Source organism: Lepisosteus platostomus, chromosome 7 (genome assembly GCF_059453375.1).
Source record: "Lepisosteus platostomus isolate fLepPlt1 chromosome 7, fLepPlt1.hap1, whole genome shotgun sequence".
Taxonomy (NCBI): Eukaryota; Metazoa; Chordata; class Actinopteri; order Semionotiformes; family Lepisosteidae; genus Lepisosteus; species Lepisosteus platostomus.
In genome coordinates, this window is record NC_142617.1 from 47,540,542 (window position 1) to 47,566,457 (window position 25,916).

Below are 25,916 nucleotides of genomic sequence, written 5' to 3' on the forward strand. Positions count from 1 at the left end.
TGACTCATTTGAACAGACTACAGTTATTAATTCTATTAAAACAACAGTGTCAAGAAAGAACTGTGCAGTATGGGGCAGAGAAATGTTGGCAGTTTGGTCAAATTCTGATTCATACAGTAAGATGAATACAAAGAGACTTACATTTCAGTGTTTGGTTTTAACTGATCTGAGGAAATTTCAGGCCGCAAGGTCAAGGCTGGCATGGCTCCCCTCACGTAGGGAATGAACCATGGTGGCAGCTGTAAGGGTGAAGATGGGGTGAAGGGAGGGGCTGTAAGGAAAGATGCAAGGAGTTGCTCAACAAGAGAGACATTTATATGTAAAGGAGCAAAAGTGCAAAATTATGATTCGACCTCTATGTACATTAGGTGCACACACTGTATATCTAGAACAATGGTGTACATACCTATAGATAGAACACTTCATAGAGCTCTTCTCTGGCCTGATACAACCTGTGTTTGTGTGTGGCATTGCATGCTTTGGAGAACAAGGTACACTGCTGAATGAAATGATTTAATGTGGTCTGTTCCACATGGCACAGTCTTAACAATACAATTCTCTGAATAATCACACTAATTTTGTGAATCCCCCAGCTAAATAAATAGCAGTCCTTGTTCAAACAGTGCGCTGGTGTGCACTACTGTCTATAAATGCATAGATCCACAATTGTGTGTTGGTAGTATGTCAATGTCTTGACCCAATAATATTCTATAAACAAACAGTAATTGTATGTACAGTAATGCTTCTTTTTTGTATATCTTTTCCAACTCACCTTTTGTGAACTCATTTCCCAGCTTCCTCTTCACTCTTTACTATGATGTCTCATTTCCGAACCAAAAATTTGAGTTACGTTCCAGGTTGATTCACTGATAGAGATGGAAAGGCTTGACAACCATAGGAGCTATTCGTTAATGTCTGAGATCCACTATTATTTATATTGGTCCAGAGAGGCATTTCAGGGTGCTGTATGCTCATTTGTAATCCAATCATGCTATCACTTTTAAATGCAGTTATGCCTGTGAAATGGATAAAACACCATTACTAAATTACGTGTATAATCATTCATTGGTGTTAATAGTGGAAGATGATATTGGAATGACATTGACAAAAATTACGTCTATTCTTCATACAATTATATAAGCTTGCTCTTAGTCTAATGTAATTCTAATTGGCAAGAAGCACTGAAATGTGATACCAGGTGCATTTAGTATCTAATTATCACTCAGTTCCTTGTACTTAAAATAGTTTTCTAGAAAGGATGCCTGCCAAGAGTTAGTGTCTAATGCTAGACTCCTTTTTATTCTGCAGCAGGCACAGGCTAATTTGCAGAACAATCAGAGCTATATTTAGTCAATCAACTTTAATATTCAGAGAAGGAAGCATTCTCAAGTGTATAACAATGAATAACCTATAATCTGGGTCAGTTTAAGATATATGTATATTTTTACTTTTGATACTTTACTCTGAAAAGGCGTGATGTCCAAAAATCACTTGGATACCAATGAGGTTCAACAAAAGAAAAAAAAAAGATCTGGCAGTACATGATAGTTTCATAAACCCAAAACATGCTGTTACCTGGCTCTTCTTTTTCAAAAGCACCATGGATATTTAATACTAATGAAAACAGGCTCTGCTGTGAGTAGAATTTCATGTCAGGTTAGAGATGCACTGGCAAAGTATTGAACAAATTCAAAACCGGAAAAATAAACTCCTCCTCCAATTCAAAATAGGAGTCCCTCTGCCTAACTACCATCCTTGCAGAACTGTTGTTAATATTTGAACTCGGAGAATTATGTGACGCGGTGGCACAGTGTTCGCATTACTACCTCACAGTGCTGGGACTCTGGGCTCAATTCCGGACTTGCCATGCTCTCTGCATGGAGTTTGTATGTTTGCCCCATGTTCGCATGGGTGTCCTCCCACAGTCCAGAGACAAACTGGTAGGTTAGTTGGCCTCTGGGAAAATTGGCCCTGGTGTTTGTGTCTGTGTGTGCTCTGCGATGGACTGGCGTTGCGTCCAGGGTGTGCCATGCCTTGCGCTTGCTGCTTGCCGGGATGGGCTCCAGCACCCCCCACCACCCTGAATTGGAAAAAGCAGTTAGGAAATGGATGGATGGAATTATGTAAAGCAAAGAAGAGATACAGATTAGAGTAGACAGCGTTGTCGTTTAGATTATACAGTACTCTTATTAGACCCCTTTCCTTTTCCATATGAAAAATCACTGTGCCAGTATGGTCTCCTATTTTTGTCTGGCTGAGCATCCAGTGCAGTGGAGTTTTTTCTATGATACTAGCACAGAAATATGTGCTCCTCGTTGGAGCTGCAGAGTTCTGTGCTTCTTAGGAAAAGCGTGGAAGATGTTGGGAAGGAAAGACCATAATACCCACGGCTGCCGTCTGTCAACACCTGCCTCTCACTTAATTTGTTTCATATTTCAGTTTTCTTGCCCCCAGGTGGTTTTCTCCCTTGTCTGCAAATAGGAAATGACATGCTTGCAAACAAGGCAAAAAAAAAATCACTACATTATTGCAATGAGGTCTGCTCCCTGCACAGAAAACACAAGAGGGCTGTCTGACTACACACCCTCATCTGCCTTGGAGGAGAATATACAACATGCAGCCCTGTACTGAATTTCTTGTCTTTTTTTCTTTCTTCATCTAGAAAGTTGCATATTGTTTTTAGTTTTTCTGTGCTTGTAGCTTATGCCATGCAATCACTTTTCCAATGATACAAGAATACATTACTGTTTTACGATGGTACAGGTACCTTGATTTACACAGTCTTAATTACCTTGTTATTGGTTTATCATACCTTGAGAATATATACCACTTCTTAATTTAGCACAAATCAGTGCTCATTTCAACGTACTTGTGTGCTCAGCAAGAGGCAACCTGACGTAAAGTTTAGACAATATATGCTGCGTGTGCACAATTTCACACCGAAATGATCAGCATGGTTTAAGTGACACACAGACAGCCATCTCCCATTTCTCACGCTTACTAAATAAAATCTATAACCTGCATTTATCGTCTTAGTCTGTACCTCATACTTATATTGTATAACATCCAAAATCAAATCAATAAAACCATGAAACAAAGTAAGCCAATGTGTGGAAAATAGGAAGCCTAAAAATGAAATTCAATACAACGACTTTGTAAATAAAACATTGTTAAAGTAATTTAAAAACAACGAAAAGCAAAAAACAGTAAACCATAATATCAAATAAATTGATCGAAAAAATAAAAGTCTACAATTCATAATCAGCTATAAACCTAAATAAGAAAAAAAAATACTTGGAATATTACACGATGCTTTAAAACAAATACAATTTAAAAAGGATCCCCGAAAGTAAACGAACAGAAGATGGATTCCACGCCCAAATTCTCCTGTGGAACGTGATTCATACTCTTTCCACACAGTTCACTACTTCTAGCAACAGTACCTTAACATTATACTTGAAAGTAATAAACCTTTTCGTACAACTAGTACAGTATATACACATCTTACTCAAATAATTATGCGTGATTATTTTTATTTGGGCATTCAACCATCTGGTTTGAAGTTGACCAGGGCCGTTTTACACGCATTTTTTAAAAAAGCATTTTCTAATAAATCAAGAACTGTATTACTGCACTGAACTTTTAGACGGTTTCAGTTCTCTCTTCATTGTATTATTGCAGTGTTTGACATTATAACATAAATGGTGACATTCCCCAACTTTTCCAACATTTACGTTTCTGACAGCAACTTAAATTTTACCACTGATGCAGCTTTTAAAAGAATGATATTTTGTGTTTAATAAAGTGGAACTGCTAACAGGCCTCAAAGTCTTCAGTGCATTTGTCCTAAACTGCTCTAATCTCTCCGCCTTTTCCCCTCAGTCAAATTAAATACACAAGTTTTTGCCAGTTTACAAACAGTTTTCTAATCTTATCTGAACACATTTGTTTTTTAAAACATTTAAGTTTCTGAAGTATGTATACCATGAAAATGCACGGAGCAAACAAAATGAGATTACTTATGCACCAGTCAGTGGACTGTTGTAGTATGTTATGGGACAAATGAAAATATATTGCTGTACAAGTGTTTTTTTCAACTAATACAAGCAGAAACATTAACGTTAAATAGGATATGCATCTTGGCGCTTTGTATAACCTGCCTTATCTTGTTCACAGATGGGAACATAATTAAAATCAATGTCATTGTAGTACTATACTCAATTTACATTAAATTGCCATTGGTCGATTTTCAAAAACTTTTGCTGCCAGCTTATTTAGAATTGTCTAGAAAATAACTCCTTTAAAATATGAAATGAGTTAGTTATTTTTACTTTGTTTTTGTGTCAATTTTCTAGAAGCTTCTGTTAAAGGCACTCTGATCCTGACTCTCATTGAATTGCTAAAGCAGGTGGTTTTCTGGGGAATTCTGAGAGAGGGAGTCTGTCCTTCACATTTTAAAATTAAAATTGCTTTGCATGATAGTCTTTGGTTGAAATAATTTTTGTTTTTGTTAATTTTTTCATATGTTCATAAATTAAAAAATTCTAGTAGTAGCAGTAGTACTGGAATTAATATTAACGTTGTTTTTGGTGGTACTGTCATTACATTGTCTCCTCTTAGTGTGCAACAGTACGTGGCTGACAGATGTGAGTTGACAGGAAAACAAAGCGAAAACATTCAGGGGAGGAAAGCAAAATGAATACTACAGACAATTATAAAAGACCCAGCTGCAGATCACTGCTAAAAGAGTTGGGGACAGTGAACATTCTGCAGGAGGACACCTGTAGAATGAACAGGCAAACAATAGCAGCGTTGGAGGAAATTAATTCTTAATCAGTACCTGCAAAGATAAAGGAAGTGACAGCCTTCCTGTCGGTCTGTCTTATGTGCTATACCCGCGCCATTCACAGAAAGCTGTCGGGCAGTATGGGGCTCACCACACGTCTGTTGGAAAGAATTATAAACTCCATATTGATGAAGAGATAGTTGGCTTGAGGACAAAAAGGAAATACAATCCTGAACCTGGGGCGATGCTACTGCAGCCATATACTCTCCAGTCCCCTGTTCACCATAACTCTTCTGTTTACTGACTGCGGACTTGCAGATGCCTTTCAGTAAACATAATCCTTGATTAATGCTGTCACCTCGTAGCACCTCCTCTGAGCATCAGCAATGGAAACGCCACAGTGAGGAAATTTGTGATTTGAGAATTAAGAAACACATGGAGTTTTAAATGTCGAAAGGAAAAGCACTTCACTTAATGTGCCCCGATAAATCAAAGAAATTAAGCATGGAATTATGCAAGACATGAAAAATATCAAATGTTAATAAACATCTGCTCAGATTCTCATTTGCTCAGCAACATTAACCCACTCATAATGCTGTTTTGTAATTAGAAATCATATAATATTTTACTTCAGGTGGGAAAATAAATGGTGGACATGAATCATATGGAACACTCTTAGTGCTTTCAGAAAAAGTTGTGTCATCATTTTTAACAACTCCAACAATTATTTTAGGCTAAGCAATTAACATTACTTGTGTCTCCACAGCTCTAATTATTGCTGCATACCTTGAAATTTGCTCTGCCTTGGAATGCACTTGCGGCTCATTAATCCATGTTTTTTTCACTTGTTTGTCCTTTTGTTTTCAGCAAGAAAAAATAAAAAATGTGTAAATGCTGCATTAATTCATTTACTAGATATTGAATCAATATGGTGGAAATCAGAATAACAATAAAAAAAGAAAATGTGTGTTTTCATGGTTCAGATTGCTATGCATAATTTCCACCCCAAAGAATTTTGATGCAGAAGTTTTCTATATTTAAGCAAGTGAGTTTCTATAACATAAAGCTCAGGATCTTATAAATTCTCTTGGCTTGCCTGCCCATCTGTAGATGTGGGAATGGAGTTACAATATCCTGCAGCTATATCATCCTGCACCTCTGGCAACCCACTGAAGGTCAGCAGATGCGAGCCTGGCCAGCACCTGGATGGGAGAAGGTTGCTGCTGGAAGAGGGGTTAGTGGGACCTGTCGGTGGTGCTCACCCTGCCGTCTGTGTGGGCCCTAATGCCCCACTATAGTGAGAGCGACTGTAAAAAAGGCATTGTCCTTTGGATGAGATGTAAAACCAAGGTCCTGACTCCCTATGGTCATTAAAACTTCCCAGGGCATATCTCAAAAAGAGTACGGGTTTTGAACCTGGCCAAAATCACCACTGACCTTTACCAATCATGGCCTCCTAATAACCCCTATCTATGAATTGGCTTCATTACTCCCCACTGATGGTTGATGTGTGGTGAGCGTCTGGCTGCCATTGCATCATCCAGGTGCTACACATTGGTGGTGGGGGGGGGGAGTTTGTAAAATGCTTTAAGTGGAGTATCCAAAAAAACACGATATAAGTATAAGTAATTTGTTATTATTATTATACAAAAATGCAGTCAGGAAAATCCCGTTACTCCTATAAAATGCAGGCATAAAATAGGGAATTTTTGTGTTTGTAAATCATTTTCACTTTGGGTTTACATCCCCTTTTCCATCCCCATATCCATCACCTGTGGCTGCTATAGAGGGTCACGGTGATCCGTGGCCTAACCTGACAATTAACAGACACAAATTAACCCAAGCATGTTTTTGGAAGGTGGGAGGAAACTGAAGTGTTTTGAGAAAACCCACATGAATTGGGTGAGAAGTCTTTACTCTTATAATTGAAACAGAAAAAGATAACTGATCCAGCTGCACTTTCATTTTTAAACAAATTCTCAAAGGTGATGTCCCAGATACGATGAACATATTGGTTGACATTTTGAAGTCTGTAGTCCTATTGTCAGTGAAAACAAACAAAGCAATGAAAATATATAGAGTAATATAATATAAATTAGCCCTGCTTGTCCATGGTGACCTATTAGGAAGGAATCATCCGATAATGGTTCAAAATACGTCCTGAGGCAGATGACTCACATGGTGTTCAGTAATCAATTCTCATCATTTCAGCTGCACAAGCTGTTTTCTTGGACATGCTGAGTCTCAGGGCTGGGAATCAACACTGAGTGCTAAACAAGCAGCAGATGGAAGAGCTAGTCTGGATTTATTGTTGCATTAGAGACTTTTAAAGTCTTCAGAATTACAGTGATGGAAAACATTTCAGACTTGGATACCGTCACTGGTGGTTAAAACTGCTGTTATGGCATGTATGGAATTAAACAACTGAACAGCACAATGTTTAAAACTTTCAAAATCCTTCCTTCCTAATTGTGCTGTGCCATCTCATGATTATTATGTTTTGCGTTTTGATTCAAGTGTTTGTTTGCTGTGCTTTTTTAAATTACATAAAAAATGCTCAAGTGACCCCAAATCCATTTTTTCCATTACTTTACTTGAGAGTTTTAGGTGATCGATGAACACTAATGTCGGGTTTTGCAAAGAAGGATCCATGTACAAATCAATCCTTTAAGAGACAAATCTCTTTATTCAGCATTTATTCACCTTTTTTCTGCCCTTTCTCCCTCTTATCACTACTTTGACTGGTTCACCTTCCTGGTTCACTGTGTCTTGTACTAGGCCTAACTTGGAAGAAGGCTGTGCTCAAGTGCCAAATGTTGTGCCTATCGGCTTCTAATAGCCAATATTGTCTGAGATCATCTATCCCAGTTTGGCCAGAATGGGGGCAGCCCACAGGTTCAAGGGGATAAGACAAAGGGGAAAAGCAACACAGCATATCAACCATCATTAATGTGCATAAATATCAACAGCTCCTTCATTCTCACTGAAATAACGGAAATGATTCTACTGTTGCTCCCTTCGAAATGAACTGCTTTAGCTATGATAACTGCCTCATCATGAAGCTGTTCTGTGTGTACAGTAATTCTTTCTTTGATGTGGTATAATGTTCACACTACCAGTACCTTTTCTGTAATTTGCTATAGGATATTTGTTTAGCGAAGCGGTACTTTAAAGGTTTCCTATAGGAAAATGTAATAGTCTTAGTTCACCATAGTTTAAACATACAGAATTCTTTATGAAATGCTTAAGAAGAATTTTTCTTTTTCATTCAGCTTTTGAGCAATTTATGTGATTTGTATGCATATCCATGCCTGGATAAACTATAGATTGTTATATATGTAATGAGTGAATGACAAATGATAATGTGTCTTTCAGGCCATCAGGTATAAATTGTACTCCCTGGCTCCTACCCGTCTGTCGTGGCTGGACTGCTAACCCAGTACATGCTGGTAAAAGCCATCCACCGCCACACCAGGCACTGCCACATGGATGCAATGTGTAAGTCCCACTGACAGGCCCATCTATCAGCAGCCTTTAAGGCTCGTGTGCTGAGGACAGGAAGAGAAAAACAGAAAGATGACTATGTTGGGCTAAGAAGACTATTCAAATTGACATTGCAACATACAGATTGTTACTGTAGTTTTTCTTTGTTCCTCCCATTTTGTGCACAAGAAAATGGGTGTTTTAGCCTACGCACAGGCAGCATTTTGTTCATTTTCCCTGTAACTTACAAGATATACTGCCTCCAAAAAGTTACAAAAATTGTAAAAAACATGGCAAGTTTATAAATAGTTGATTTGTACAATTTACACATTTGATGTAACACACTCTTTTTTTGCAGTGCTGCAATTGACCGATGATGAGGACAAAAAAGTACTGGGCATGCTCCAAGAAGGAATGTCCAACAAGCTGTTGCAAAGTGTTTCAGATGACCCGTAAACACTGTTCATGCACTCTTGAGGCATTACAGAGTCAATAATAATGTCAAAGGGAGGGCACGCCCGCGTGTAAGAATGCCTGGACAAAACAGATTAATCAGGGTCACACACCTCCATAGTTGCCAGAAAACACAGCCTCTGTAGTTGTTGCAGTTGTTGCTGCTAAATGATGGCCAAACAAGTTTTCATTTAGGTGACTTGAGTTTACACGCCCTCTGTGGCGTGTAAGTTCACTTCAAGTTGTGTCCGAGACAGAACTTGAAGACATAGATGATTGGGGGTGCTTCCATCACAGATTTAGTTGTTTTTTTGAACATTTACTATTTCAACAATGTAGCTCTTTCCCATTCCATTCAGAGTTTCATTTTTGGGGCTGTATATAGCCAGAAACTTTTTTAAATCCAAGTTATATAAGATAACAAACTTGGATAAGTTGTTAAAATTCAAGTTGTGTTGTTCCACTAAGTGACCAGTTTTGATCCCTTTAACTATTTAGTGAAGCATGTAAAATTTAGAGTTTGCTCACTATTCAAGTCAAGCTGACTTCTGTTAAAACTCAATTTGAGGTTAAACTGGCAAGAGCAGACTGCATTAAACATAAGTCAGGCAGATTTAGAAGACTTTCTCAAATCTTTTATAGATAAAAGAAAGCATTTGGCTGAGATTTATTAAAGCCTCTGTAGTTTAACCTATGCATTTTAATCTTATGTGACTTAAATATAAGCACTTTTCTGAAGCCTGTATAGAGCTTTTGCATTTATGGTATGAAGATTTTTGATGCAATCATGTGGAATTAATTAAGTACTCATCTTTAGTAATATGTAAATTACGTTGCGTTTTTTTTAAAAAGCAGGATAAGATGGAAATATCAGAAGCATTAAGCAGAAACCCTTGACGATGAGTATATTCAATTTTATATTCAAAGCAATAAAAGTTATTTTTCTCTTAATGTTTTCCAAACTATGTATAAAATTAATGAAAAAAAAACCAAAGCAAACAAAACCAATTTATCTGTTATAATTTTGTATGATGACACAAATTATCTTCTTTTTGCCTTGTCATCTTTTCCCAAAAACACCAACACCAGTTAGTTCAACAATGACAATAGCTGTAGGTCCTGTCCCAAGACATATTTTAAGTAGACTGCAGATCAGACTGTGGGTCTTGAGATAGCAGGGAAAGGCCAATAAAGTCTCAGTTATGCAGCTTTTCCTCTGAAAGTTGTTCTCTCCTATCTATATTTCCTAGTTTTCTTTGTCTCTTCCAGACATGTGGTAAGAGGATATAGAAACGTGACCTGGCCTTTGTTCATCATCCATGGGCTGCACATCCATGAGTGCAGATACCTGTTGTATGTGACATTTCAGAAATAACTGAAAGGTGGGCATAAAAGTATCAGATATTTCCTTTGTGTCATGTGTGAAAGTATTTTCTATAGTTCTAATGCATATGCAATGGTCACTCATAAACCCCCATTCATGGTAACAAACATAGGGTGACTAGAGCTGTACTCTATAAAACTCACTGTAAAACTGTTTATATTCAACGCAAACCTTTGCTGAACTGAGCTGTGACTTTGTGCATCTCTACAAGGGGACACAAAAATAAGCCAGCCTAAAATGTGCCAGGTCATTTTGGGATTTCATTAATCATTCATGGCTGTCCACAAGATGACTGTCATGCCTGAATTATTCCACATATTGAAAATAAGGTAAAACCAGCACATATTGTACCAGAAGCCTTTCTTCCATAGCTTTATTCCCAATTCCTACCGTGTCAGGCATCACAGTAGGTAGAATTTCTCTTCTTTTTCCCAGTTTGATTTTATTAAAGGTTTCTACACAGATATGATGAAACCCTACAGTGCGTAGCTACCGGAATGTCATTTCAGTGGCTAGTGGAGTTCTAAACCATTGTAGCATGTCTATAACACCACTGCCTGCATCTAGAGGCACAGTCTGGTGTGAACTGCTTGTAACCATTTCTTAAGAATGTCTTGCACAAACAAGAAAATAAATGCTTTGTTTTAGTCATGAACAAACAAGACTAGAAGCTTACATGACCCAAGTATTCAAAATTCTCAAAACTATAGACCTCTTCAGAATCAATTGTGAAACACATTACACAGATAGGAAGTTTTAAAGGCGCAAATGGGTGCTATTAATGGGGGTTATCTGCACAAAGGATGGGGGAGTCTAGAACCCAGCTGATGTAAAAGCTGATACCTTAGTTTATTTTAAAGAAACAGCTGAATAAGATCACTGAGACCCTGAAAACCAGACAAGGTATATAGGCCAAAGGGCCTGCTCTTGTTTGAAACCTTTCTTATATTCTTAGGCTTAGAGGTGTGCTTTCTGGATGGAGTTTCTACACAATGTTGAGAGACACTCATCAGTCATCCTCCAGAATGCTTCTTCCAAAATCCTAGAAGCTAGTCTTAAATGATTTGAAACCACATTGCATGGTTACACAGCAGATTCACACACAGCACTTTCTGGATCTTATGCTATCTTTCAAGGCCACTTAAAATAACATCTATAAAACACTAGGTGTTTGAAACAATGTCCAGTTTTTGTGCTCCCTTAGAAAGAAATAGCTGTTGTTAAGGGTGTAGCAGAATGTATATTATTTCTTATCGTTCTTTACATTTATTTAATTACATGAAAAGCCTCCAGCAAAATGTAAAGTATATTGAACTACAAAAATGTCATAACAGTACATTAACTTTCATAGCCACCATGTGTATGTGTGTGTGTTGATTGAAACTGATAAGTGGTGGCAATTAGTAGTTGTCGTAATTTAGGAATAAAGAAGAGTTCAGGAGGAATTTCGTGCCAGTATTAATTTTTTAAGCAATAGAAGAAAAATAAATGAGAAGAGTCATTTTTTAGTTTATTAACACATTACTGTTGAAATACTCAATGTTTTGTGATGAAAATTTCAGCAAGAGAAAACAATTCAGTCCTGCTGCTGGCATTATCTCTTATCGTATTTAGCGGCTAACTCACTGTTCTACTTTTAATGCATAGTGGTGTTCTTACAACTAGTACTGTAAAATCTACAAATCTACAGAGGAGAATAAGCTACAATATGAAAATGTCAATCAAATTTATCTTACTCCCAGTAGTATTTACTAGTCCTGAAATATTTCACTGTTTAATTAATATGCTGTCTTTTGGGTATTCTGTAAATGTTTTCCTAGATATAGTTTAGCTATCTTTATATTGTAACTTTACTGTACATATTACATTAAAAATATAATGTTTAAATGTTTAAATCTTGGCTTTGGTGGCAATATAGTTTCTATTCTTTTAATGACTGGAAATAAAGTTGTCTGCTACTGTATATGCAAACATGTAGACTTTAACAAGAAGACAAATTATCCACCAATCTTCTATAATTACTCCTTGAAATTACTGACAGTCTCTATCATTTTAGTTAACAACTTTGTTTTCCAAGAAGACATTATAGGTAAGTATAGGCTGTCAAAATGCCACCTGGAAGGAACAACAAGATTTTAATTTGAAATCCATCAATGTAGAAGTTGGAGAGGATGCAGTGTAAATGCTCTGGGGTTTGCTTTGGGGCTAATTTCTGTTAGACTGGACAGCATATAACATTACAAGTCAAAACTGCTTATATTAAGGAACCAGGAGAAAAAATATGATGTTGAAATGAAATTCCTGTTGATACCAATACCTGTCCATGTGGAGAATTCTGTTAAAATTAGAGCCTGCGGCACAATCCATCATTTAGTGTTTCTAATTACTTGATAAGTCAATTAACTTCTTTCCTTATAATTTAGTACAGAAGCACTTATCTTTACTTGGCAAACACACACACATTGTCGAAAGCAGCCACATGGACTGAGTGAGGCAGCAAGTCAAATCCAAACAGGTAAAAGCTATGTAAATCAAATTTAAAAATACCAAGTCAGAAGACCTAATTCCCAAGACAGTATTATTAAATTACATGTTATTTTTCCTTGATTTTTATTTATTTCTATAAACAGAAAAGCTATATTTATTTATTTAAGTCTGCATTTAAAATCAAATTAACTTTTTTTTTTCTCCAGTCAAAATGTATAGGTACAGAGCACCCTTGGATGAGTTTTTTTAAATGTCAGGCTTAGTCTGTCAAGCTGAATGGATGGAAATTTAATGAGTCTGCCAGAGTAGAGGGACATCAGGGATCAATACATGCCCATTTTCCGAGTAATTTTTATACAAGGAAACCTCAGAGTACATTTTGCATTCCATTTAAGTACCACTCCATCAAAAAAGCAAATAATTAAATAAAGCACAATATATGTTTATATAATTGACTACTTTCTGTTTAGGTCTGAAAAATTAAGAAGATGAGAGGTTTTTGTTGAATAGGTAGTTAGAAACCCTGTCAAAAGCATTCATCTTTTTGCAAGTATTAATAATCCTGCAATAACAGAAGACTAAATATGATTGAGGCTGTGGTTTCCATCTGAGATATTGTTTGGTATATAGTGAATGAATGCAGTCAGAGTTTTAAGTGTCTTTTTCGCTGACTTCTAAACAGAAACCAAACCCAGTTTAATGGAGGATAATGCTGAGAATAGTTTATTATTCCCCTGAACTGGCTGTTTTTTTGCAGCCAGTTTTTTTTTACGGAAATAAGCGATTTTAGGCTGCTTGTTTGACATGGCTGCTTAGCATTAAAGTGAGAAAGATCAATGAAATGAGCTGAATGAAAAAATGAAACATTTACAGTACATGATAAGTAAATCAGCCTAACAGTAACGGAGTCCATCCCTGAAGAACACCATTCACAGTTTATAGGTGAGAATTTTGGTTTCTTAACACAGACAACATGTTTTAAAGGGAAGCCTTTCTTTCTAGCCAGAACTATCCTTTCCTGACAAAGACAAGCAATAATGGCATGGGCACTGTGACTGGCCATTTTAAATTTATTAGGAAATTGAAACCTCACCATTATAAAATCTAGAATTCCAGTCACTGGTATTAAATAGAAATGGATGTTATTAGACCCCTTTTATTTCTCAGACTTTGAAATAACTGCTTGCTATTTTAACTTTACCATTGCTTTGATATGCTGAACCACTTGCCAGCAAGATCTCTGTCTTGGGTAGTGGGACCCGGGGACCTTAGACATGAAAATTCCACTTCAACACAAATGTAAATCAAAGCTTTCAGCCTTAGTCACACCTTGCTTGGTAAACAAAGCAAAAGCTTGCCAAGATAAAGCCTTTTCAGTAGTTCATCAAAGGTACCAATACAAACCCTTCCGCCAGTACAAAGTATCCTCTCTATCTCTGTGACACAACCTTTTAAACAAATAAAACCTGTATGAAAATCCTCACATTCCACTCAGACACGTCCACCACTGTTCTATGTACAGCAGTGAGGTCTATTTACAAATACATAAACATTGCTTGAAGCTGAGTGCATTGAAGCTTCAAGGGGCAGTAGATTAGGGGTAAATGAGTTGTGCAGCACAGAGTACCAGATCCATTCATGGTGATTTTCACATTTCAGACAAACAGAAGAAAAAAGAAAGTTTCGCAGTTCAAAAAGTGAAGTACAAGGGTATCCTAGTCCAAGTTTTTAAGTACTCCTCCCCGATTTCTGCTTCAATTTGCATTGCCTTTGTTACTGCAGAGTGTAATGCAGAACCATGAAGTTTTTTTTTCAAACCTTTTTCTTTCTAACCTTTCTTTCTAGCTTGGGACATAATACAGTATATATCAAACCTGAGATATATTATTGACACTGCAGTACATTTTAAAAGAACATAAATAATACTTATGTCATAGCATTCACATGCAAGAACTACAGTCCTTCATGAAATGTAGGCAGTGGATTTCATCCCAGCAGGATTTTCTTCAGGCAACATGAAATCACTCCTGCAGGCTTTATTAACATACTGTACAACAAGCATTGTGTTCTGAACTTTCTATCATCAAATTCAGATATAAATTATAATTCAGTTGTCTGTTGTGGCATCAGAAATATACAGTATACAAACAGAATAAAGTGTTGATCACAAGTGTTTAACATCCAGTTAAACAGAGGAATTATAATGAATTGCACACACTAGTAAAAAGAATACATGAAATGACAAGAAAGAACCAATAAAAATGCTGTAAAGGAGGCTAAAATAATAAGTGTTTTCAGTATTACATCAACAAAGAAACAGTAAAGGATGAGCTGTCTAATGTTTCTAATAAATGTGAATCATTAACACAAAGAAGAGAAAAAGACTAATCTATTAAATTAGTATGTGCTGTAAATGAAAATTGTATTAATGTTCACCAAGGATGAAATCAATAACGTCTCTCGCAGAAGAAAGACAAAGTTATATATTAAACAATATGAGCACATGATGGCGAAATACTATAAGCATGAAAGATAAACAAGTCTCCATGACCTGACTGTATTCTACAATTTGAATTTAAGGAAACAAGATTTTTTATTGTCAGTAACAAAAGTCATCCAATAATCTCTCAAGACAGGAGCGATACCCATTGACTGTAGAAATTGCTTATGTAGCTCCACTCCATATAAAGTTGTCAAAACATGAATAAGTACTTATAGATCAAGATGACTTATTTCTATTGCAGATTGATAAAAGGAAATTAGAGGATCATCAGTATAGCAATAGGATTCTAGGGGATAGTCAATGTGAATTTAGAAAAGGTAGGTATTGTAATCCCACCTGGAGAAGTAGGATAATGGGCTGAGGCTGTGGCAACCGTGATGTTTTTTCCCACCCTAGTATGGACCATAACTTACTTTTCTGTTGGTGCCATTTCTCACTGGCTGATCCTGTTTGGTCAGGGACATACTGTATATAATACTCAAGATATACCATTGACACAGTCAGTAGTCAGTAATTTAATCAATTTTTCTCATCATAGTTTCAGAACCACCATGAAGATTGGACGTAATCTTCTATAGAGAGAAATCAGCTTGCAGACAGCTGAAGATGGCAAACACTGAGCTTGAAGAAGCTACTTATCACAAATATGTTTGTATTGACACTTCTTTTGCATTTTTATACAAGATGTGGAAAAGACCAACTATATTCCCAGGCTTAAAGGAATTTCCTATCCTGACAGGCTTAATGAAGTTTTTAGTTCAGAACAGAGGAAACTATATGAGGATCTGATTCACATATTCAAAGTCCTTAGATATACCAAAGATAATTTAAAACTCATAAAAGGAAGAACTTTTGGAAAAAAAAGGTTTGTGAGAATCATTGACAAGTGATTCCCCCATGTAGCCAAAGGTTAGAGACCTAAAGTGAGAGTTGAAGCTTTTCTTCAGGTAGGCATTGATGCACTGTTTTGTGTAACAATTGAATATATTCAATTGTAAAATTTAGCTATATAAAATGTAAAAGATTTAACAGCTGATTCAGACAACATTACTCTTGTTACAGCATTTGAGGAAAGCATCCAATTTTTTCTTTATCATCCTTGAGGTAATACAATGTCATGGTAGTTTATGTAATGGTCTATCTAGGACTCAGTAACTGTAAAGTACGGACTGTTCTGTACTGGCAAGTTTTCTGTGTACTTTTAAGTTCTATTAAGACTTCGAAAACTATCAATTCTGTATGGACTGCTGTGTCCCATAAGACCATAATTAACTTTTGGAGAGAACTTATGCTTAAAGGCCTAATGAAAGCGGCTATGCGGTTCCTGTCTGAAATAAAAGTATACCTCTCAGCGAAAACATAGCTGCCTACCTTTTTTTTCAGAAGTTGTTTCCCTTGCGAAATGTTTTCTTTAGAATATAATTTCCCCTTTTAATACTGATTTAAATAAATTGCCTGAAAGTAAATGAATTATTGATTAAAGACGAAAATTAAGTGACAACAAAATTGATCATCCCCCACTTTAAAACTTGTAGTTATCTTTTAATTAACCATAGGCTGTAGTTTGCTTACATATAATTAGAACTGAACTTAATACTGAAGTCCCTTTTGCATTGTAAGGTATTCCACAAGTCTAAGAACAAGAAGAGGGAATTCCCAAAATGGTACAGCCACCTTTTTAAAAGTAATCTAATCAACATATAAACATAATGATAGAAAATATCACTTTCATCACTTTAAAGATGGCTTTAAAAAATCAGTGAACATAAGCAGTTGCAAATGAATTCCACTTTCCTTTGTGTTAAATTTTGTCTTTAAAATTTAATTTTGCATCGACAGATCTCTACTGAAATCTCATTTAAACTATAGAGTAGTTCAGTCCTATCATTTTAGGTCTTTCTGTTCTTTCAATGTATTTATTTTAATTATAATCTCTTAACACTTAATTTCCAATGCTATCAATCTAGATAAGATTAAGAACAAGCAAATTAGCACAACTGTAGTGTTCTAAGTAACATTGCAATGATATCAGATTAATTTAAACTCCAGACATATGACTGGATGCATTGTTGCTTGCATCAAGATTAATTTTAAGAGGAAGCAGTTCTTTTGGGATGTGAGCACTGATAACTAAGCAAGGATTTACTTTTTTGTGGAGGATTAAGAATCAAATAAATAAGGCCTCACTGGAAATACAGCCTTAGAGTTGCAAGTACATAAAAATGCACAGAGGTCTTCAAAACCCTCACAATTTACCCAAAGAGATTCTTCATACTGAATATGCATGAAAAAGCAAAGTTAATATGTTTGAGGTTGTTCGCTCTCTGTTGAGCAATGAATTATTTGGCTGAACATCTGATAAGGTTATATGAGAGGAGTTGGCGTGTAAGTAATGTCCCATGAGAAGCTTGTTTGATGAGGGACCACAGAGGCCTCAGTCATCTGTCTTCCTCACTGGATGGTCATTCACTGTGTCCTAGCATTTGACCTGAGGACAGATATACTGTACCCTTCTATCACATACCTGTAGAAAATTGATCCCTCCATTGAAATTCAGCATAAGGGGTTCTTAATACTCACAATACTGATACTTCTCTTCCATTTAATTCTCTGTCTGTATTAATGCTGGATCACACTGTTCTTTTGACTTTAAGCTCAATCGTTTCATTCATAACTCATAATGTGAACATGTCCAGCCACCAGCCAGCATCTTAAGAGTTTTTCTGGTTTTCCTTTCTGAAGAGTTTGATATAACTATATTTTTTCTTTTATATCTTCACTAATTTTACAGTTATACTAAATGAATTCAAATGTCTTAGTAGCACTCTTTGTGAATGTGCACACTGATACTGGCATTTCACAACAAAACATTCAGGGTTTCAAAACACCTTAACTCTTCTGGTGCTTAACTCTTCATTTCTTCATAGGTGTTTTTTTATAAGTAAAGGACTACGATATTGGCACAGTGTATGAGCAGAGTATTATAAGCTTTTGGGAGTCATGCGAAATCATTGTGTAATCTACAGAGGTGTCATTCTACATTTCCACTCAGTTTCTTCCACCCTCCATTATCAGACTATTCTTTGTTAGAGACACAGCAACCAAGAGCCTATCCTGGAAGCATGAGGCACACGGCAGGTGCAGATGGTCCTAGATGTGATGCTACATCCATCACACAGTATACACACACAAATCAACCTAGCCACGTGTCTTTGGGAGGTGATAGGAAACACAAGCATTCAAAGAATAGATATACAGTGCCTTGCGAAAGTATTCGGCCCCCTTGAACTTTTCAACCTTTTGCCACATTTCAGGCTTCAAACATAAAGATATAAATTTTTTATTTTATGTGAAGAATCACCAACAAGTGGGACACAATTGTGAAGTGGAACGAAATCTATTGGATTTTTGAAACTTTTTTAACTAATAAAAAAATGAAAAGTGGGGCGTGCAAAATTATTCGGCCCCTTTACTTTCAGTGCAGCAAACTCACTCCAGAAGTTCAGCGAGGATCTCTGAATGATCCAATGTTGTCCTAAATGACTGATGGTGATAAATAGAATCCACCTGTGTGTAATCAAGTCTCTGTATAAATGCACCTGCTCTGTGATAGTCTCAAGGTTCTGTTGAAAGCGCAGAGAGCATCATGAAGACCAAGGAACACACCAGGCAGGTCCGTAATACTGTTGTGGAGAAGTTTAAAGCCGGATTTGGATACAAAAAGATTTCCCAAGCTTCAAACATCCCAAGGAGCACTGTGCAAGCGATCATCTTGAAATGGAAGGAGTATCAGACCACTGCAAATCTACCAAGACCTGGCCGTCCCTCTAAACTTTCAGCTCAGACAAGGAGAAGACTGATCAGAGATGCAGCCAAGAGGCCCATGATCACTCTGGATGAACTGCAGAGAACTACAGCTGAGGTGGGAGAGTCTGTCCATAGGACAACAATCAGTCTTACACTGCACAAATCTGGCCTTTATGGAAGAGTGGCAAGAAGAAAGCCATTTCTCAAAGATATCCATAAAAAGTCTCGTCTAAAGTTTGCCACAAGCCACCTGGGAGACACCCCAAACATGTGGAAGAAGGTGCTCTGGTCAGATGAAACCAAAATCGAACTTTTTGCCCACAATGCAAAACGATATGTTTGGTGTAAAAGCAACACAGCTCATCACCCTCAACACACCATCCCCACTGTCAAACATGGTGGTGGCAGCATCATGGTTTGGGCCTGCTTTTCTTCAGCAGGGACAGGGAAGATGGTTAAAATTGAGGGGAAGATGGATGCAGCCAAATACAGGACCATTCTGGATGAAAACCTGTTGGAGTCTGCAAAAGACCTGAAACTGGGACAGAGATTTATCTTCCAACAAGACAATGATTCCAAACATACAGCAAAATCTACAAAGGAATGGTTCACAAATAAACGTATCCAGGTGTTTGAATGGCCAAGTCAAAGTCCAGACCTGAATCCAATCGAGAATCTGTGGAAAGAGCTGAAAACTGCTGTTCACAAACGCTCTCCATCCAACCTCACTGAGCTCGAGCTGTTTTGCAAGGAAGAATGGGCAAGAATTTCAGTCTCTCGATGTGCAAAACTGATAGAGACATACCCCAAGCGACTTGCAGCTGTAATCGCAGCAAAAGGTGGCTCTTCAAAGTATTAACGCAAGGGGGCCGAATAATTTTGCACGCCCCACTTTTCATTTTTTTATTAGTTAAAAAAGTTTCAAAAATCCTATAGATTTCGTTCCACTTCACAATTGTGTCCCACTTGTTGGTGATTCTTCACATAAAATAAAAAATTTATATCTTTATGTTTGAAGCCTGAAATGTGGCAAAAGGTTGAAAAGTTCAAGGGGGCCGAATACTTTCGCAAGGCACTGTATCATCATGGATGGAACATATGATCTCATCACAGAAGGGCCCCAGTCCAGAACTGATCCCAGGATCCAAGAAATGTGAGGCATTAGACACACTACTACCAAAATGCTATTCCATTCAAATCCGTGCTAGTATATACTGTAGGTTTTAATAATTTAATTATAACGTAACACCTGATATAAGGAAATTATAGATTTAGTAATACTTCTAACTTATTACAGATAACAAAGTCCCCTTTTATCATTTGACCTACCACATAGAGGAATAATCCAATTATGATTATGAGTGTATTACTAGGTGTTGCAAATTTAATTGTGTATATAGTGACTGATGCACATCCAAACATCATGGAATAGTATGTGAATCCTACGGTTTTGTGTAATTCCCTAGTCCCTAATTCCCTAATCCTCTCCCTAAAAATAGGACATGTCGACACTTGTTTAATCATAGGTTTCTTAACTTACTGTATGTATCGAGCTGGTACTTGGTGGTACTGTATATAGAGCATTGAGTTAAATGCACCACAATGAAATAGCGCTACTATTCTGTACCCATCTGTGCAAGAATATTTACAGCTGCCAATATAAAATTGACTTCTTGAAATTTCTTCTACTGTTGACACAGGAAATACTTGAAATGCTTTGTGCTGAAGTATATAATGAAACGCAATTGAAAAGTACTAAAAAAAACTGCCACAAGAATGCTTTCATATTCAAAAAGTTTTTTTTACAATTATTACTTTAACAAATCTTGTGAAAAGTGGTCATTCTATGAGAGCAGATAAAGAGATTTCTGTAATGAATTAACATAGTCATTTTCTAAAGCAATTAACTTCTGATGGAAAGTGCACAAGCCATTAGACTAACCGTAGAAAGACAGACCTCATTAACTGGTAGCTCTTTAATTAATGTGATTCAATTCTGCCACTCAGTCTAGTGGGCAAGAGAGTCCTTCAGATTGAACCTGTCTCCTTTTGTTCATCCTCTTAGGCAATAAGCCTTCTGTTTGGCTTTATGTCTTTTGGTTACATGTAAGCTATCCAAACACCTATTAATGCTTTCACTCAAGCAGCTGAGACCAATAGTGAGGGGGCAATTGCCAGTTTAACTTCACACTTTCCAAGAGGTGCTGGCTTTTTAAATGAAGGCAAATAATGGAAAGAAAACATCCAGTCGGAATAATCAAGAATAATCAAGAAATATGACAGCAACAAGAAGTACAGTTGCTAAATGTAATGAATATTTTCTAGTAGCAAAGAAATACATAGACAATTGATAATGCATGTAACTATGTTTTTATTTCAGATTATTGATGACTTTTGCTTGCCTGTACTCAGTTGTATAAGTATTTATGAATAGCATATTAAAGAGACATGATACAGAAAAGCAGAAGAAGCTGCTCCATAGACATGAATAGGCTTACTTAGAGTCTGTGATACAGGGGAGTTATACTCCAGGGTATTTGACTGAAACCATCAATTGAAAACTGTAACTGTAAAGAAGAGGAAACAAAACTGTGTACTGGGTCACATAAGTAACAAAAGCATGTATATTAAACCACAATCATTCACAGATGCCTTTCAACATAGGACACTTTCTTTTACAATGAATTGAAACAAAAGGCTGAAAAAGTCAAATTCTGGAACTTAGACCGAAAGAGTGTCTTTAAGAACCATCCATTTTCTAATCTCTTCTTCCAGTTCAGGTTTATAGAGGAACCAGACCCTATCCTGGCAAGCAACAGGCACAATGCAGAGTACACCTTGGCTGGGATGCCAATCTATCCAGAAATTTATATTGCTCTCCATTTAAAGTATTTAAACTTCTGCAGGAATACTGCAAAATATGCTCTATGTAAAACGTATACATTAGATTACATTTAAAACTCTAGGGAACAGAATTTCCCTAATAACTGCATAGCTAACCAAACGGAATGCTTTATTTTTTAATGCTTTGCTTAGGATTATTTTGCTCATAAAACGGTCGTGGGCTAGCTGTGCACTAATGCAGTGTTAAATCCAATATTTTAAAACCTGTCTAAGATACTGCCTGTTTTATACAGTATATGCAGACTAAAGTTTTCCAAGGAGTGGGTTTTTTCCTCTGGGTGGACATAATGTGGGATATTTTCACAGAAACTGACAAAAAGCGCCTTTAAGTAAAAAACACACTCTTTCGGGAACTGGAGTCAAATCATCATGGATTAATTTTAAAGAAAGTTGAATATTTTAGCCATTAAATTCTGTGTCCAGGCAGGTAATGTTCAACTCGTACCCATCTAAAATTCAAAAAAGGAAGGAAAAGCAATGTTAATTACGAAATGACTTCCAGCAAGACATTTTCATTAAATAAATTGAGCACAGTTCATTTTTAAATCACTAATGATCAACGTTAATAAAGCAAAGATCTTTTATTTTCTTAAATATTTAATGTGAATAGCAAAGTGTCTATTCAAGAGTGATTCAAAAGAATATGTATCTTCAAATGTTAAATTATAAATTCCTACCTAAGGCAGTTCTCTGTTTAGGTACAAAATACAGCTCCTGAATCAGAAAGCTTTTGTGCATCGTGTGATTTCACTACTGTTCTGATTCATGTAGTTTTTTCTCTTCACGTTTTGTCTGTCTGGAAATCATTCAGCATGAATGGTATTATGATAGTTCTTGAAGACTGTACAACTGTTTAAATAATATGCTGTTCAATAAGTAATTAAACAGTGCATTGTGATTATCCCACATATCAGACCTCACTGCAGTAAATATTTTGTACAGCTAGTTCGTATTTTCTTTCTGACAGTACAGCAAGTTAAAAATAAGCTACTGGCAAAGCATATGTTTCATTTGCATACACAATAGCATAAAATTCCTTTAACATATATGCTTTAATTATGTGAGCTGCTTTTTAAAATCTTTGATATTTTTTAATTACCCCAGATTTCATAGTATTGCACAAAGCATTTCTTTAAACAGACTCAGGAATAGGCTTTCTATTTAGATTTAACTGGTTTAAGAAACCTGAAAGCACCGCTCTTAATGTGCATTCTAAAACAGTTTTAATTTGTTTGAAAATTATGCAAAATATTAATGTGCTGCTAATGATGAACTGTGCTGGTTTCACATCTGCAGCAGTCTATATGGATAACCTGGAGAGGGTTTCAATAACTTAAAAATGATGTTTCCTGAATTTGTCGTCTTTTTTAAAAAATAATTAATTGGTACTCATCAAATTTCCAAACCAATGGGCATTTGGGCACAATCAAACACTATATAATTAATTTTACTAAGAAAGAGTAAATAGAATATCTGCTATGTTGTTATATTTGTGCTGGTGTTTCTGAGTTTCAGCATTTTTGCTTTCTGTAGACTTTCAATCAGCTTCAATCAGTTGCAGCCTATTGCAATGATTACGTCATTGGATGAAAACTTTGAACCCTGTGGCACAGTTCCACCTGAAACTGTAGGCCTTCCAAGCAGGATTTTTAAACAGCATTCACTGGGCACAGCCTGATTTCATCACCTGACACATTCCTACAGTGCTAAAGCTGCTCTGCTCCATTGAATGTGCATTGATACATTTGCATTTGTCTGATAAAAAAAATAGACTGAATAAGCAAATAGATCAAAACTGCATAATAATATGTACCATTTTATCCATACTGGAAATGGTATCTAGAATCAATCTCCAAATGTCTGCCAATTGACTTAAAAACCTGCAATCAATCTGCTCAGTGAATTGGTTAGTTTGTCCTTTTTTGATATTCTTTACGGTTAAAGGCATTAATTAGTGAAGACAGGCTCCCTTGCACACATATTTCTCTCTTACTCCTGACATCCTGTTCTTGGTGAGTTTATAGCTCACTGTCCTTGGTCTCTCACAGGGCAAAGTCTCAAGCCTCAGCTCATGTTTGAATTATTTAATGGCTTTCTGATCCCCAGGCGGGTAGAGTCCATGCAAAGAGCACTTTCATTCTAGTGCTTAATTCTCAAAAGTTGTCAAGGAAGAGACTTTTAATGAGTAACTTTTAAGTTAATTATCACTGTGTTTAATTGATTCATATCTGGTTGTGGGATTTCTTATACTGTATACCGTTAAGCCCAAATTAGTAATAATTATAGGCACAGCATCTATATTATATTTTTAATGTAAACAAATAGCTAATGTGTGTACAAGTATACTTAAATTCTTGAAAGTACATGTATGATAGAAAAATATGTGCGTTCTATGATAGTATGTTTTCAACTCCTTTAACCTCTGAATGGTTCATTTGCATTAATTTAATGTTAAGATTCTTTTTTGTTTGATGTGACAGCTAAACCAGAGCACAACCTCTGTTTTGAAAAATGTATTAGAACAGGAAATGTATGTAGCTTAAGTCAACACCAAGGAGAATTTAGAACTGGCATACATCAAAATGTTTCTCTGCATGATTATTCACCCAAACACCCTGAGAACAGGAAATTAAAGTACTACCTGAGTCACTGCAGTCCTGCTCTCTGAGATGAAGAAAGGTTGTCAGAATTTGTGATGTGTTCTCTCCCGGCAAGGTATTTAAAATGCATCGCATATCAAGCTTGATGTCATTTACACCAAACTCAATCCGTTGTGTAAACTTACAAAATTCAGAAGAGGGCAGACTGCCTGGTATTTGCATAGTCATTTTCTTTCAGAAAGATTCTTGTCTGAATCTTTTCAGAGGAAACAGGGGACTTTGCCCAGTGCAGACCACACATCAAAGAATGAGAACAGAGATGTCAACCAAAAGGCCAATGACAGACACCACAGTCCATGCCTCCTCTCTCAAAACTATTCTCAGTGTTTACCCAGATGAATGTTGAGAGCAGCCCGAATCCATAGAGAGGGTCAAAGTCTGTTTAATCTAGCGGCATTATAGCACTTCACAAGAACACTCCAACTCTTCTAGGCTCCCAGGGCAGAGAAAGAAATGTTGATTAATTAGGAGTCAGAAATGATAAACTGTGTGTGGTATTTAGGGAAAACAGCACTGTAAAGTTAATGTGTATTAATGTAATGCCCATGCATTGCGTTTATGCAAATCGCTGGACAAAATCCAAAAGAAAAAAAACAACAAAAGTAAATGTTAGTTTGGCATATATCTCTGCCCCCAAGGTAGTGTGTAAAAGGTTACATTAAACTAGAAATGTATGTCAAAAGTACAGTTTTAAACCATGCTATTGTTAGAAGTTACAACTTTCCATAGTTTATTAAATGCATTACAGCAACACACTATATTTAATACAATGAGAGAGCAGCAGGGTCTGAGGTAAAGGGATATGGAGAGAAATGATGCTGGCTTGTTGTTTGTGGATCACTGGGTCCACCATAGACAGACCAGGGATAAGCTTCTTCCTTATTCTGTGCAGCGGTGATCCCACTTTAAGCAGTTAGAGAAAAATCTCTAGAGAAAAATATCAATGAAGTGCATGAGAGAACCACATACTGCATTATTATAATTAACCACATACCAAGTGCATTAAGGTACTGTCAACTGTTGCTTGTTTTTAACTTCAAGAAAGAAAACGAGCAATAGTCTAAAAACTATGAAAAACGGAAGAGGGACATCAGTGCTCTGGAAACTGCTCCATCAAGGCATTAGAAGACTGTCTTTCATAGGGACGGAGGAGAACAATAATAGTTACAATTAAAATAAGTCATTAGAAAGAAATGCACCAGTCAGATAACTTAATATCAGCAGCTGCATAATATTGTAATTAATGCTGCATGAAGTGTATTCAATGAGGAAAACATTACAGTGACAAAGCCATTCTGAAACCCATTAAGCCCCAGTCCCAACTCAGACAATGTCCCTGGGCTTAGACTGCAGCTGCTGATGAGGGTATTGTATGGCGATGCACGTGGAAATCCTGTTTTAAGCTGAAGGCAAGTGATCAATACTGAACACAGCAAGTTGATGCCAGTG

At 36.5% G+C, this 25,916-nt stretch overlaps 2 long non-coding RNA genes across 2 annotated transcripts; one reads left to right on the top strand and one right to left on the bottom strand.

Moving 5' to 3' along the window:
• Positions 1-2: 2 nt before the first annotated feature.
• Positions 3-24,733, bottom strand: LOC148658993 (uncharacterized). The gene is made up of 3 exons (XR_015940578.1): positions 24,449-24,733; positions 773-1,016; positions 3-271 (listed from the first exon to the last, which is right to left on the bottom strand). It is a non-coding gene; the product is annotated as an uncharacterized LOC148658993 (long non-coding RNA).
• LOC148658994 (uncharacterized) lies at positions 8,161-12,001 on the top strand. Its single transcript, XR_015940282.1, has 2 exons — positions 8,161-8,284; positions 8,628-12,001. It is a non-coding gene; the product is annotated as an uncharacterized LOC148658994 (long non-coding RNA).
• Positions 24,734-25,916: the final 1,183 nt, after the last annotated feature.